The 14,591-nt window shown below is 45.9% G+C and overlaps 4 non-coding genes across 4 annotated transcripts; all 4 read left to right on the plus strand.

The window, feature by feature from the left end:
* Positions 1 to 9,970: 9,970 nt before the first annotated feature.
* trnae-uuc (transfer RNA glutamic acid (anticodon UUC)) lies at positions 9,971 to 10,042 on the plus strand. Its single transcript has one exon. It is a non-coding gene; the product is annotated as a tRNA-Glu (tRNA).
* An 869-nt stretch (positions 10,043 to 10,911) lies between these two features.
* On the plus strand, positions 10,912 to 10,983 carry trnae-cuc (transfer RNA glutamic acid (anticodon CUC)). The gene has a single exon. It is a non-coding gene; the product is annotated as a tRNA-Glu (tRNA).
* Positions 10,984 to 11,868: 885 nt separating this feature from the next.
* On the plus strand, positions 11,869 to 11,940 carry trnae-uuc (transfer RNA glutamic acid (anticodon UUC)). Its single transcript has one exon. It is a non-coding gene; the product is annotated as a tRNA-Glu (tRNA).
* A 1,819-nt stretch (positions 11,941 to 13,759) lies between these two features.
* On the plus strand, positions 13,760 to 13,831 carry trnae-uuc (transfer RNA glutamic acid (anticodon UUC)). The gene has a single exon. It is a non-coding gene; the product is annotated as a tRNA-Glu (tRNA).
* The last annotated feature ends 760 nt before the right edge of the window (positions 13,832 to 14,591 follow it).

Genomic DNA, 14,591 nt, shown 5'->3' on the forward strand with positions numbered 1-14,591 from the left:
ATGTCAAATTTTGTGGGATGGGAATGTGTCATATTTTAGGAGGAGGGGACTGTGTCAGATTTTGGAGGAGGTGACTGTGTTAGACGTTGGAGGAGGGGACTGTTTCAGATTTTTGGGGGAGGGGACTGTGTCTGATTTTTGGGGGAGGGGACTGTGTCTGATTTTTGGGGGAGGGGACTGTGTCTGATTTTTGGAGGAGGGGACTGTGTCTGATTTTTGGGGGAGGGGACTGTGTCTGATTTTTGGAGGAGGGGACTGTGTCTGATTTTTGGGGGAGGGGACTGTGTCTGATTTTTGGAGGAGGGGACTGTGTCTGATTTTTGGGGGAGGGGACTGTGTCTGATTTTTGGGGGAGGGGACTGTGTCTGATTTTTGGGGGAGGGGACTGTGTCAGATTTTTGGAGGAGGGGACTGTGTCTGATTTTTGGAGGAGGGGACTGTGTCTGATTTTTGGGGGAGGGGACTGTGTCTGATTTTTGGAGGAGGGGACTGTGTCTGATTTTTGGGGGAGGGGACTGTGTCTGATTTTTGGGGGAGGGGACTGTGTCTGATTTTTGGGGGAGGGGACTGTGTCTGATTTTTGGAGGAGGGGACTGTGTCTGATTTTTGGGGGAGGGGACTGTGTCTGATTTTTGGAGGAGGGGACTGTGTCTGATTTTTGGGGGGAGGAGACTGTGTCTGATTTTTGGGGGAGGGGACTGTGTCTGATTTTGGGGGGAGGGGACTGTGTCTGATTTTTGGGGGAGGGGACTGTGTCTGATTTTTGGGGGAGGGGACTGTGTCAGATTTTTGGGGGAGGGGACTGTGTCTGATTTTTGGGGGAGGGGACTGTGTCAGATTTTTGGAGGAGGGGACTGTGTCTGATTTTTGGAGGAGGGGACTGTGTCTGATTTTTGGGGGGAGGGGACTGTGTCTGATTTTTGGAGGAGGGGATTGTGTCTGATTTTTGGGGGAGGGGACTGTGTCTGATTTTTGGAGGAGGGGACTGTGTCTGATTTTTGGAGGAGGGGACTGTGTCTGATTTTTGGGGGAGGGGACTGTGTCTGATTTTTGGAGGAGGGGACTGTGTCTGATTTTTGGGGGAGGGGACTGTGTCTGATTTTTGGGGGAGGGGACTGTGTCTGATTTTTGGGGGAGGGGACTGTGTCAGATTTTGGGGGAGGGGACTGTGTCTGATTTTTGGGGGAGGGGACTGTGTCAGATTGTGGGGGGAGGGGACTGTGTCTGATTTTTGGGGGAGGGGACTGTGTCTGATTGTGGGGGGAGGGGACTGTGTCTGATCCTATTCATTCAATTCGGTGGGATCTGATAATATGCGTTTAATTCGCTGGGATCTGATCCCATGCCTTTAATTCGATGTGATTTGATCCCATTCAATTAATTCTCTGGGATATGATCCCATGCCTTTAATTTACTGGAATCTGATCCCATTCATTTAATTTGCTGAGATCTGATTCCAACCATCTAATTGGCTGCGATCTCATCCCATGCTTTTAATTCGCTGGGATCTGATCCCATGTTTTTAACTCACTGGGTTTTGATCCCATTCCATAATTTTCTGCGATCTGATCACATTCCTTTAATTCTCTGGAATCTGATCACATTCCTTTAATTCACTGGGATCTGATCCCATTCCATAATTCTCTGCGATCTGATCACATTGCTTTAATTCTCAGCGATCTGATCACATTCCTTTAATTCATTGGGATCTAATCACATTTCTTTAATTCCATGGGATCCGATCCCATGCCTTTAATCCACTGGATCTGATCCCATTCCTTTAATTCACTGGGATCTGATCCCATGCATTTAATCCATTGGATCTGATCCCATTCCTTTAATTCACTGGGAGCTGATCCCATTCCTTTAATTCACTGGGATCTGATCCCATTCCTTTAATTCACTGGGATCTGATCCCATGCATTTAATCCATTGGATCTGATCCCATTCCTTTCATTCACTGGGATCTGATCACATTCCTTTAATTCACTGGGATCTGATCCCATGCATTTAATCCATTGGATCTGATCCCATTCCTTTAATTCACTGGGATCTGATCCCATTCCTTTAATTCACTGGGATCTGATCCCATTCCTTTAATTCACTGGGAGCTGATCCCATTCCTTTAATTCACTGGGATCTGATCCCATGCATTTAATCCATTGGATCTGATCCCATTCCTTTAATTCACTGGGATCTGATCCCATTCCTTTAATTCACTGGGATCTGATCCCATTCCTTTAATTCACTGGGAGCTGATCCCATTCCTTTAATTCACTGGGATCTGATCCCATTCCTTTCGGCCGTCCTGTGCTCAGTGGATTGGAATACAGTTACTGAGCCAGCAGTAACTGGATGAAACACCAGTTCCAAAACATTGACGGGACGAATGGGCTAGAATGTAAATCTAATTATCACGATGTAAGGGAAAATCACTGATAACGTGACCTCCTCTTCAAGACATTTTATAAGCATCCTGACTTTGCAGGGCACGACACAGGTTTTCCCCTCCCTCACCGGCTCCCGAGCAACGTTAACTTTTAGCACACCACAAAACTCAGTTTGTTGATATAAGAACATAAGAACATCAGAAATAGGAGCAGGAGTAGGCCATATGGCCCCTCGAACCTGCTTCACCATTCAATCAGATCATGGCTCAGCTTCGACCTCAACTCCACTTTCCCGCCCGATTCTCATATCGCTTGATTCCACTAGAGTCCAAAATCTATTCATCTCAGCCGTGAAAATATTCAATAATCTGCACCCAAAGGCAAATCAGGACAAGGAAAAGAAACGGACCAAACACTTCCCACAAGGCCCAAGAGACAAGCTGGCGGGTGGAAAGTGACGAGTTATTTGAAGAATGAAGAGGCGCTTAAAAGAGATCAACTTACAAGGTGGTAGTTTACAAGGGGGCAGTTTACACGAGAGCAGGTTACAAGGGATCAGTTTACAAGGGGGCAGTTTACAAGGGGGCAGTTTACACGAGAGCAGGTTACAAGGGATCAGTTTACAAGGGGGCAGTTTACACGAGAGCAGGTTACAAGGGATCAGTTTACAAGGGGCTGTTTAAAAGAGAGCAGTTTAAAAGGGATCAGTTTACAGGGATCAGTTTACAATGGATCAGTTTACAAAGGGTCAATTTACAATGGGGCAGTTTACGAGTGATCAGTTTACAAGGGGGCAATTTACAAGGAGGCAGTTTACAACGGGGCAGTTTAAAAGGGGACAGTTTACAAGGGAACAGTTTACAAGACGCAGTTTACAAGGGATCTGTTTACAAGAGATCAGCTTACAAGGCATCATTTTACAAGGAGGCAGTTTTTAAGGCGCCAGTTTATAAGGGAATAGTTTACAAGGGAACAGTTTACAAGGGATCAGTTTACAAGGGAACAGTTTATAAGGGATCAGTTTACAAGGGATCAGTTTACAAGGGAACAATTTATAAGGGGAAAGTTTACAAGGGATCAGTTGACAAGGGAACAGTTTATAAGGGATCAGTTTACAAGGGAACAGTTTATAAGGGGAAAGTTTACAAGGGATCAGTTGACAAGGGAACGGTTTATAAGGGATCAGTTTACAAGGGAACAGTTTATAAGGGGAAAGTTTACAAGGGATCAGTTTACAAGGGAACAGTTTATAAGGGGACAGTTTACAAGGGATCAGTTTACAAGGGGGTAATTTACAAGGGAGCAGTTTACAAGGGAGCAGTATACAAGGGATCAAGTTACAAGTGGGCAGTTTACAAGGGACCAATTTACAAGGGATCAGTTTACAAGGGACCAGTTTATAAGGGAGCAGTTTACAACGGATCCATTTACAAAGGGGCGGTTTGCAAGGGATCATTTTACAAGGGGACAGTTTACAAGGGAGCAGCTGCCAAGAGGGCAGTTTAAAAGGGAGCAGTTTACAAGGGTTGAGTTTAAAAGGGACGTTATCATAAGTGACCAGGACACTTATGATAAAGTGAGCATTACCCACGAATGCCAACCTGAGCAGTGATACCTGGTAAAGATAGGAGGGTGGCTCCATGTTAGAGGTGTGTTTGGGAAACAAGTACTGTGTCCACCACGGTCAGTACCATACTGCTAATCTACCCGAATCTGATAGACATTCCATCTCAAAAGCCAGGCCATCAATCAAAAGCTAGCAGGATCCTGATCCTGAAGGTTCACCTTACTGTTTGGATCTAGCAGCCGTGAATAACAATCAATTAGATCTGTTTGTGCTGGAAGCCAGAGTGTGTTCCCTTGCAGTGCCCACCCTTCTCGCCCTGAGTACCACTCGGACTGTGTCCAGCAGTGTGTGGAGTACGTCCGAATGAAGAATGAAGATTCCATAAGAAAGGTAGAGTCATAGAACCACAGAAAGTTACGGCATAGAAGGACGTCATTCGGCCCATTGCGTCCGTGCCGGCAGAAAAAGAGCTATCCAGCTTGATCCCACTTTCCAGCACATGGTCCGTAGCCCTGTAGGTTACGGCATTTCAAGTGTGCATCCAATTACTTTGCCAATGATTTGAGGGTTTCTGCCTCCACCACTCTTTCAGGCAGTGAGTTCCAGACCTCCACCACCCTCTGGGTAAAAAAAAAATTCTCCTCAGCTGCCGTCTAATCCGCAGACCAATTACTTTAAAGCTATGCCCCCTGATCACTGACCCCTCTACTAAGGGAAAAAGGTCCTCCCTATCCACTCTATCTAGTCCCATCATAATTTTACATACCTAAATTAAATCTCCCAATTAGCCTCCTTTGTTCCAAAGAAAACAGCCCCAGCCTATCCAATCTTTTCTCATAGCTAAAATTCTCAAGCCCTGGCAACATCCTCGTAAATCTTCTCTGTAGCCTCTCTAGTGCAATCACATATTTCCTGTAATGTAGTGACGAGAACTGTACGCAGTACTCAAGCTGTGGACTAACCAATGTTTTATACATTTCCAGCATAACCTCCCTGCTCTAATATTCTATGCCACGGCTAATAAAGGGAAGTATTCCGTATGCCTTTTTAACCAGCTTATCGACTTGTCCTGCTACTTTCAGGATCTGTGGACATGCACTCCAAGGTCCCTTTTGTTTCTCAATATCCTACCATTTATTGTGTACTCCCTTACCTTGTTTGACCTCCCCAAATGCATTACCTCACACTTCCCTGGATTGAATTCTATTTGCCACTTTTCTGCCCACCTGACCAGTCCATCGATATCGTCTTGCAGACTATAGCTTTCCTCCTCACTACCAAACTCACAGCCAATTTTTATATCGTCTGCAAACTTCTTGATCAAGCCCCCCACATTCAAGTCCAAATCATTAATATATACCACAAAAAGCAAGGGACCTAGTACTGAGCCTTGTGGTAACCCACTGGAAACAGCCTTCCAATCACGAAAAAAACCATCAACCATTACCCTTTGTTCTTACCACTGAGCCAATTCTGGAGCAACTAGCCCCTTTCCCTTGGATTCCATGGGCTTTTACTTTGTTAACCAGTCTGCCATGTGGGACCTTGTCAAAAGCCTTGCAAAAATCCATGTACACTACATCGTATATGTTACCCTGATCAACCCTCCTTGTTAAGTGCACAAAAAATTGAATCAAATTATTTAGACACAAACTTCCCTTAACAAATCCATGCTGAATGTCCTTGATTAACCTGTGCCTTTCTAAATGACGATTATGCTGTCCCTCAGAATCGATTCCAATTATTTGCCCACCATCGAGGTTACACTCACTGGTTTTTAATTACTCGGTCTTTCTGTTTCTCGCTTTTTAAACAACCGTACAACATTAGCATTCCTGCAATCCTCTGGCCGAGCCAGTGAGGATTGGAAAGTGATAGTCAAAGCCTCCGTTATTTCCTCCCTTGCTTCTCTTAACAGCCTGAAATGCATTCCATCCGGGCCTGGCGGTTTATCTACTTTCATAAATGCTAAACCCCTTAATACTTCCTCTCTCACTATGTTAATCCCATCCATTATTTCACACTCATTCTTAATTTCAATCTCTGCATCATTCCCTGTTATTGTGAAGAAAGATGCAAAGTATTAATTGAGAACCATACCCATATCTTCCATCTCCACACATATGTTAACTTTTCGATCTCGAATAGACCTTATAGGGTCTTCAAAAGACTTGGTGTTCTCCCGTGGACTCCTCAAGTCAGACTGGCAGCATTCAAAACCGGAGTGCCTGAGAAGCACGGTTTGTGAGGCCAGGAAAGGTTTAACGAGAATCACGTTCTGCTGTAATTTTCTACAGCATTCTGGAGATCAGGCAATCCTGAACAACATAATCTAGAAACAAAAGAATGAGAGACTATCCCAGTCTCCACCCTGACTGCCTGAGGTCCTTTAGCAGATTGGTGATTGTCCAGTAATGTGAGCAAGTAGATTGATTTGTTAACTCCCCAACTCCTGATGATATTCTGGACTACCTACGTGTGGATCATCCACTCGTCAGGGTGGATTACAAGTTAGCTGAGTGTGCCGACTGTTTTATTGTCCATCCCGACCAAAATTGGCACCAAGAATATCAACCCATGCTTCAAGCACCAATGGGAAGTAACGTGTCATGTTGACAGAGGTACCGGGTCTGGGCCCCTCCCTGTTTGTAGGCGCTCCGGACTACTGTCAAATTGTGTGTCTGGAGGCGCAGTGACTTACGCCGCATCAAGTCTGAAGGTATATAATGTCTTATTGTAGCATTCAAACCTTGAGCCTGTTGAAATGCCAAGTGAACTCATCCATATCGATTGGCCTAGAAGTCCATTGATCCTGAATGTAGCCTCCCACCCATATCGAAGCTGAACAGCCTGATGGCTGCAGCACCAATACCTGGAGAACACTGTGATCTCAGGACCAGCAGCTCTAGTTCAGATGCTGTGACAAAGGAGGCCTGTGGAAACTTAATTGATGGAGCAAGGCTTAACTGGTGAAATATCCCCAACAGTTCGTCCTTCTGGAGGAAGAAGATGACTATGACTATCACTCACTCGCTCTCAGTGTGGATGGTCGAAGATACTGATCTCAACTGCCAGTTTGCCCATTAGTAGCTGGTTGCTTTGATGGTCAAACCAAACTACATTATGAAAACATGAAGGCTCAAGGAGCTAATGCATTGGATGCTCACTAATTCTGGTCTCCTAGGCCCAAGTGTCCCGAGTGATCCATTTCCACATGGAAGTAGTAGAAATGGCTCATCCATCCACATCTGTGGTGGGCTATCAAAGGCAGGAATCACTGCTTGGAGAGGGAGAGCTGGAGAGGGCCTTGAAGGTTACTTGTTGCGTGCTCCCTGCTTTCCAGGTCCTAATCTGGAAAGACGGGCTAACATGACACAAAGACATTGCAGTCCGGCGAAAGCTTTGAAAAGACTGCTGTCCCTGAAAGGGCCTGTAGATGGGGTGGGCTCAGCTGCAAAGTGAGACAGTGTCTCCTTGCATGCCAATCCGGGAATGCCTGAAAGTTCTGCTGGAGATGCTTGTACCCTGAAGCAGCTCCTCCACTCGCTCGCCACAGAAGCCCTCAGCATCTAAGGGCATCTGCAGTGGTTGTTGCTGCAGTTACTGAAGGAACTCCAAGATGCGCAGCCAAGCTAAGTGGTGATACAAGATCCACTGGACGATAGACCCTGCTCCTTTATTAATGGCAGCCACACAACCTGCTGCTGCAGTGATGCTCTCTGAAAGTGGTCCTCACTCTGTGGCAGGGATTGCTCCCTCAATTCACCTGTGAGGCATTATCCTGCAATAAGTAAAGCTGGCCACTATGGATTTGGTGGTGGAGAACACGAATATGCGCCAAACACTGAAGGAAGCTCCGCCAAACCCACATGTCCCACTATTTGGATTGTGGTGGGTGGAACAGGACTAGTTTCCTGAGCGATGACTTTCCCTCTGATGCTTTCACGACTGAAGTTCAGCAGTTGGATCAATGAACTGAAAAGTGTGAAGCAGGTTGGCGGAGGCACTATAGACGCTGTCTACATTGGCCACAACCGGAGGGTGCTGATCAAGACCGACCAAACGGCCCTGGAGTTTGGTAGATCGCATCCAGCAAAGGTCGATGGCTGAGACCTTTGCAAGACCCCAATAAAGACTCAATTCTCCAGGTGCAGGGACTTCCAGAACCTCCAGTTTCAGACTCTGCGTCACACATGTGTTGAATACATGAATAAGCCTCAGTGACTGGTGGTTGTGGTCGGACTCAGGCTCCCAACTGGACTTCCGAAGGTGGGAAGCCGCCAAGCAGCTTCTGTGGGCTGAACCGACAGAGAAGGTTCATAACGGGATGCAACCAACAGAGTACCCTTTGTCGTCCAGTACTTCCCCGGAGCGGAGAAACTACGCCATGTTCTCCGCAGCCTTCAACATGTCATCAATGACGACGAACACCTCGCTATGGCCATCCCCACACCTCCAATACTCGCCTTCAAACAGCCACCCAACCTCAAACAGACCATCGTTCGCAGCAAATTACCTAGCTTTCAAGAGAACAGCGTCCACGACACCACACAACCCTGCCACGGTAACCTCTGCAAGACATGCCAGATCATCGACACAGATACCACCATCACACGAGAGGACACCACCCACCAGGTGCATGGTTCATACTCCTGTGACTCGGCCAACGTTGTCTACCTCATACGTTTCAGGAAAGGATGACCCAGAGCATGGTACATTGGCGAGACCATGCAGACGCTGCGACAACGGATGAACGGACACCGCGCAACAATCGCCAAACAGGAGGGTTCCCTCCCAGTCGGGGAACACTTCAGCAGTCATGGACATTCATCCACCGACCTTCGGGCAAGCGTACTCCAAGGCGGCCTTCGAGACACACGACAACGCAAAATCGTCGAGCAGAAATTGATAGCCAAGTTCCGCACCCATGAGGACGGCCTCAACCGGGATCTTGGGTTCATGTCACGCGACACGTTACCCCACCAGCGAACAAATGTTATCTGTTTTTAATATAACGGGTCAGTTGCTGTCTTTTCTATGTTTCTACCTCTCTATCTCTGTTTATTTTTGTTTTGTTTTTTTTTGGTGATTTGTATATTCTGAGACCTTGCAGGTAACAACTGTCTGTCTGCACACTGATTGCCTTGGCAACGGGCAGTTGAAAAAACTGTCTGTAATCATCAAGCAATGTTCTGTGAATTATAAATGCGATTTCATTTCGAGGATTTCATTTCGTTCACCTGAGGAAGGAGGAAGCCTCCGAAAGCTTGCGAATTTAAAATAAAATTGTTGGACTATAACTTGGTGTTGTAAAATTGTTTACATTTCTTTAAAATGTGTTGACACTGATCAAAGTTTGTGGGAAGATTTTTTTTGCCATTTCTCCCAAGATTCGGAAAAGACCTGTTGCTTGTCACTTTAATTGTCGCCAACCTTTAACTGTAGCTCATAGTGTCAGAACAGTAACTGTTCTCATTAGCCATTTATGTCTCTCCTGGCACGACATCTCCTTAACAACACCAACTAATCACAGCACCTCTTTCTTCAAATTGAATTCCAGTGTAAAAAATGAGCGTTTTCAAAGCTAAGGAAGATGTGCAAGATTGGAAGGAGTGTGCGACTGGAGATAATGGGCCTGAGGCAGTGAGAACATCTCTTGAACATTATCAGTACCTGAAAGGAGGGAGATGAGATCTTTGAGTTTATTTCTCCTGGCATCAGCAAAACCCATCGTCCCTCAATGCCCAACATCTTTCATCCATTTCGAGTGCATGCCGACCCGAACTTGGTGCTGTCATTGTCTGAACAAGTGTTTCATGTTCTTTGATGACCGTCGCAGACACGATGGGCCGAATGGCCTCCTTCTGTGCCCTGAATGTTCTGTGTTTCTATGTACGAAAAGAAAATGCCATTTTGGCCGAGCAGCTTGTTTGGGGAGAAAGGGACGTGAAATGCAGAGACAAACAGGAAAAAGAGGCTTGGACTGATGGCCTGCAAGATTGTGCCATGTGCTTCCCTGGTGGTCTAGTGGTTAGGATTCGGCGCTTTCCTCGCCGCGGCCCGGGTTCGATCCCCGGTCAGGGAACGTTATTTGCAAAGTGCTGTTCGTTCTGATGCCAGTGATTGCTCCTGATCGCTATCAGTTTTACACTGCTGTGGTTGCAACAAGGGGCTGCCCATCATTCCTTTATCTCACAACCCATGAGAGTGACACACAATGTACTTTCTTGCCTTCTGTAAAATGCCAGTATTTATTTTTAAAGAGTCGTGACGCTGATCAAAGTTTGTGGGAAGGTTTTTGTTGCCATTTCCAGCAGATTTGGAAAAGATCTGCTGCCTGACACTCTAATTGTCGCCAACCATTAACTATAGCTCACAGTGTCAGCACAGTCACTGTTCTTTTAGACTTTTATGTCTCTTCTGCCACTACATCTCCTTAACAACACCAGCTGATCACAGCACCGCTTTCTTCAAAATGAGGCCCAGTGTAAAAAAAAATGCACGGTTTCAAAGCGAAGGGAGGTGTGCAAGATTGGAAGGAGTGTGCGACTGGATATAATGGGCCTGAGGCAGTGAGAACATCTCTTGAGCATAAAGACATTCAGTATCTGAAAGAAGCAGGCTGATGAGCTCTTTCAGTTTATTTATCCTGGCATCTGCAAAACCCATCGTCTCTCAAAGTCCATCATCTTTCATCCATTTTGTGTGCATGCCGACCCGAACTTGGTGCTGTCATTGTCTGAACCAGTGTTTTATGTTGTTCGATGACCGTCACAAACACGATGGGCCGAATGGCCTCCCACTGTGCCGTGAATGTTCTATGTTCCAATGTGCTAAAAGAAAATGCCATTTTGGGCGAGCAGCTTTTTTTTGGATCGAAAGAGACCTGAATTTCAAAGGGACAATTAGGAAAGAAAAGGTTGGACTCCTCTCTCGCATGCATCAGCCATAGCTTCCCTGGTGGTCTAGTGGTTAGGATTCGGTGCTCTCACCGCCGTGGCCCGCGTTCGATTCCCGGTCAGGGAAGATTGCTTTCTTGGTGCTCGTCGTTCTGGTGCCAACGAATGTCCCATCACTGAGCCCAATGCTTGCTCCTGATCAACATGAGCTTTTTCGCCACCATAAATGCTAATCGAGCAGCGGGCAGCCGATCATTCTTTAATCTAACAAGCCATTAGAGCGACATACAATGCACTTTCATGCCTTCTGTAAAATGCCTACATTTCTTTAAAATGTGTTGACGCTGATCAAAGTTTGTGGGAAGATTTTTTTTGCCATTTCTCCCAAGATTCGGAAAAGACCTGTTGCTTGTCACTTTAATTGTCGCCAACCTTTAACTGTAGCTCACAGTGTCAGAACAGTAACTGTTCTCATTAGCCATTTATGTCTCTCCTGGCACGACATCTCCTTAACAACACCAACTAATCACAGCACCTCTTTCTTCAAATTGAATTCCAGTGTAAAAAATGAGCGTTTTCAAAGCTAAGGAAGATGTGCAAGATTGGAAGGAGTGTGCGACTGGAGATAATGGGCCTGAGGCAGTGAGAACATCTCTTGAACATTATCAGTACCTGAAAGGAGGGAGATGAGATCTTTGAGTTTATTTCTCCTGGCATCAGCAAAACCCATCGTCCCTCATTGCCCAACATCTTTCATCCATTTCGAGTGCATGCCGACCCGAACTTGGTGCTGTCATTGTCTGAACAAGTGTTTCATGTTCTTCGATGACCGTCGCAGACACGATGGGCCGAATGGCCTCCTTCTGTGCCCTGAATGTTCTGTGTTTCTATGTACGAAAAGAAAATGCCATTTTGGCCGAGCAGCTTGTTTGGGGAGAAAGGGACGTGAAATGCAGAGACAAATAGGAAAAAGAGGCTTGGACTGATGGCCTGCAAGATCGTGCCATGTGCTTCCCTGGTGGTCTAGTGGTTAGGATTCGGCACTTTCACCGCCGCGGCCCGGGTTCGATTCCCGGTCAGGGAACGTTATTTGCAAAGTGCTGTTCGTTCTGATGCCAGTGATTGCTCCTGATCGCTATCAGTTTTACACTGCTGTGGTTGCAACAAGGGGCTGCCCATCATTCCTTTATCTCACAACCCATTAGAGTGACACACAATGTACTTTCTTGCCTTCTGTAAAATGCCAGTATTTATTTTTAAAGAGTCGTGACGCTGATCAAAGTTTGTGGGAAGGTTTTTGTTGCCATTTCTAACAGATTTGGAAAAGATCTGCTGCCTGACACTCTAATTGTCGCCAACCTTTAACTATAGCTCACAGTGTCAGCACAGTCACTGTTATATAAGACTTTTATGTCTCTTCTGCCACTACATCTCCTTAACAACACCAGCTGATCAGAGCACCGCTTTCTTCAAAATGAGGCCCAGTGTAAAAAAAAATGCACGGTTTCAAAGCGAAGGGAGGTGTGCAAAATTGGAAGGAGTGTGCGACTGGATATAATGGGCCTGAGGCAGTGAGAACATCTCTTGAGCATAAAGACATTCAGTATCTGAAAGAAGCAGGCTGATGAGCTCTTTCAGTTTATTTATCCTGGCATCTGCAAAACCCATCGTCTCTCAAAGTCCATCATCTTTCATCCATTTTGTGTGCATGCAGACCCGAACTTGGTGCTGTCATTGTCTGAACCAGTGTTTTATGTTGTTCGATGACCGTCACAAACACGATGGGCCGAATGGCCTCCCACTGTGCCGTGAATGTTCTGTGTTCCAATGTGCTAAAAGAAAGTGCCATTTTGGGTGATCAGCTTTTTTTTGGATCGAAAGAGACCTGAATTTCAAAGGGACAATTAGGAAAGAAAAGGTTGGACTCCTCTCTCGCATGCATCAGCCGTAGCTTCCCTGGTGGTCTAGTGGTTAGTATTCTGCGCTCTCACCGCCGCGGCCAGAGTTCGATTCCCTGTCAGGGAAGATTGCTTTCTTGGTGCTCGTCGTTCTGGTGCCAACGAATGTCCCATCACTGAGCCCAATGCTTGCTCCTGATCAACATTAGCTTTTTCGCCAACATAAATGCTAATCGAGCAGCGGGCAGCCGATCATTCTTTAATCTAACAAGCCATTAGAGCGACATACAATGCATTTTCATGCCTTCTGTAAAATGCCTACATTTCTTTAAAATGTGTTGACGCTGATCAAAGTTTGTGGGAAGATTTTTGTTGCCATTTCTCCCAAGATTCGGAAAAGACCTGTTGCTTGTCACTTTAATTGTCGCCAACCTTTAACTGTAGCTCACAGTGTCAGAACAGTAACTGTTCTCATTAGCCATTTATGTCTCTCCTGGCACGACATCTCCTTAACAACACCAACTAATCACAGCACCTCTTTCTTCAAATTGAATTCCAGTGTAAAAAATGAGCGTTTTCAAAGCTAAGGAAGATGTGCAAGATTGGAAGGAGTGTGCGACTGGAGATAATGGGCAGTGAGAACATCTCTTGAACATTATCAGTACCTGAAAGGAGGGAGATGAGATCTTTGAGTTTATTTCTCCTGGCATCAGCAAAACCCATCGTCCCTCAATGCCCAACATCTTTCATCCATTTCGAGTGCATGCCGACCCGAACTTGGTGCTGTCATTGTCTGAACAAGTGTTTCATGTTCTTCGATGACCGTCGCAGACACGATGGGCTGAATGGCCTCCTTCTGTGCCCTGAATGTTCTGTGTTTCGATGTACGAAAAGAAAATGCCATTTTGGCCGAGCAGCTTGTTTGGGGAGAAAGGGACGTGAAATGCAGAGACAAATAGGAAAAAGAGGCTTGGACTGATGGCCTGCAAGATCGTGCCATGTGCTTCCCTGGCGGTCTAGTGGTTAGGATTCGGCGCTTTCATCGCCGCGGCCCGGGTTCGATTGCCGGTCAGGGAACGTTATTTGCAAAGTGCTGTTCGTTCTGATGCCAGTGATTGCTCCTGATCGCTATCAGTTTTACACTGCTGTGGTTGCAACAAGGGGCTGCCCATCATTCCTTTATCTCACAACCCATTAGAGTGACACACAATGTACTTTCTTGCCTTCTGTAAAATGCCAGTATTTATTTTTAAAGAGTCGTGACGCTGATCAAAGTTTGTGGGAAGGTTTTTGTTGCCATTTCCAGCAGATTTGGAAAAGATCTGCTGCCTGACACTCTAATTGTCGCCAACCTTTAACTATAGCTCACAGTCACTGTTTTTTAGACTTTTATGTCTCTTCTGCCACTACATCTCCTTAACAACACCAGCTGATCACAGCACCGCTTTCTTCAAAATGAGGCCCAGTGTAAAAAAAAATGCACGGTTTCAAAGCGAAGGGAGGTGTGCAAAATTGGAAGGAGTGTGCGACTGGATATAATGGGCCTGAGGCAGTGAGAACATCTCTTGAGCATAAAGACATTCAGTATCTGAAAGAAGCAGGCTGATGAGCTCTTTCAGTTTATTTATCCTGGCATCTGCAAAACCCATCGTCTCTCAAAGTCCATCATCTTTCATCCATTTTGTGTGCATGCCTACCCGAACTTGGTGCTGTCATTGTCTGAACCAGTGTTTTATGTTGTTCGATGACCGTCACAAACACGATGGGCCGAATGGCCTCCCACTGTGCCGTGAATGTTCTATGTTCCAATGTGCGAAAAGAAAATGCCATTTTGGGC

The sequence above is a fragment of the Heptranchias perlo genome, chromosome 2 (assembly GCF_035084215.1).
Source record: "Heptranchias perlo isolate sHepPer1 chromosome 2, sHepPer1.hap1, whole genome shotgun sequence".
Taxonomy (NCBI): domain Eukaryota; kingdom Metazoa; phylum Chordata; class Chondrichthyes; order Hexanchiformes; family Hexanchidae; genus Heptranchias; species Heptranchias perlo.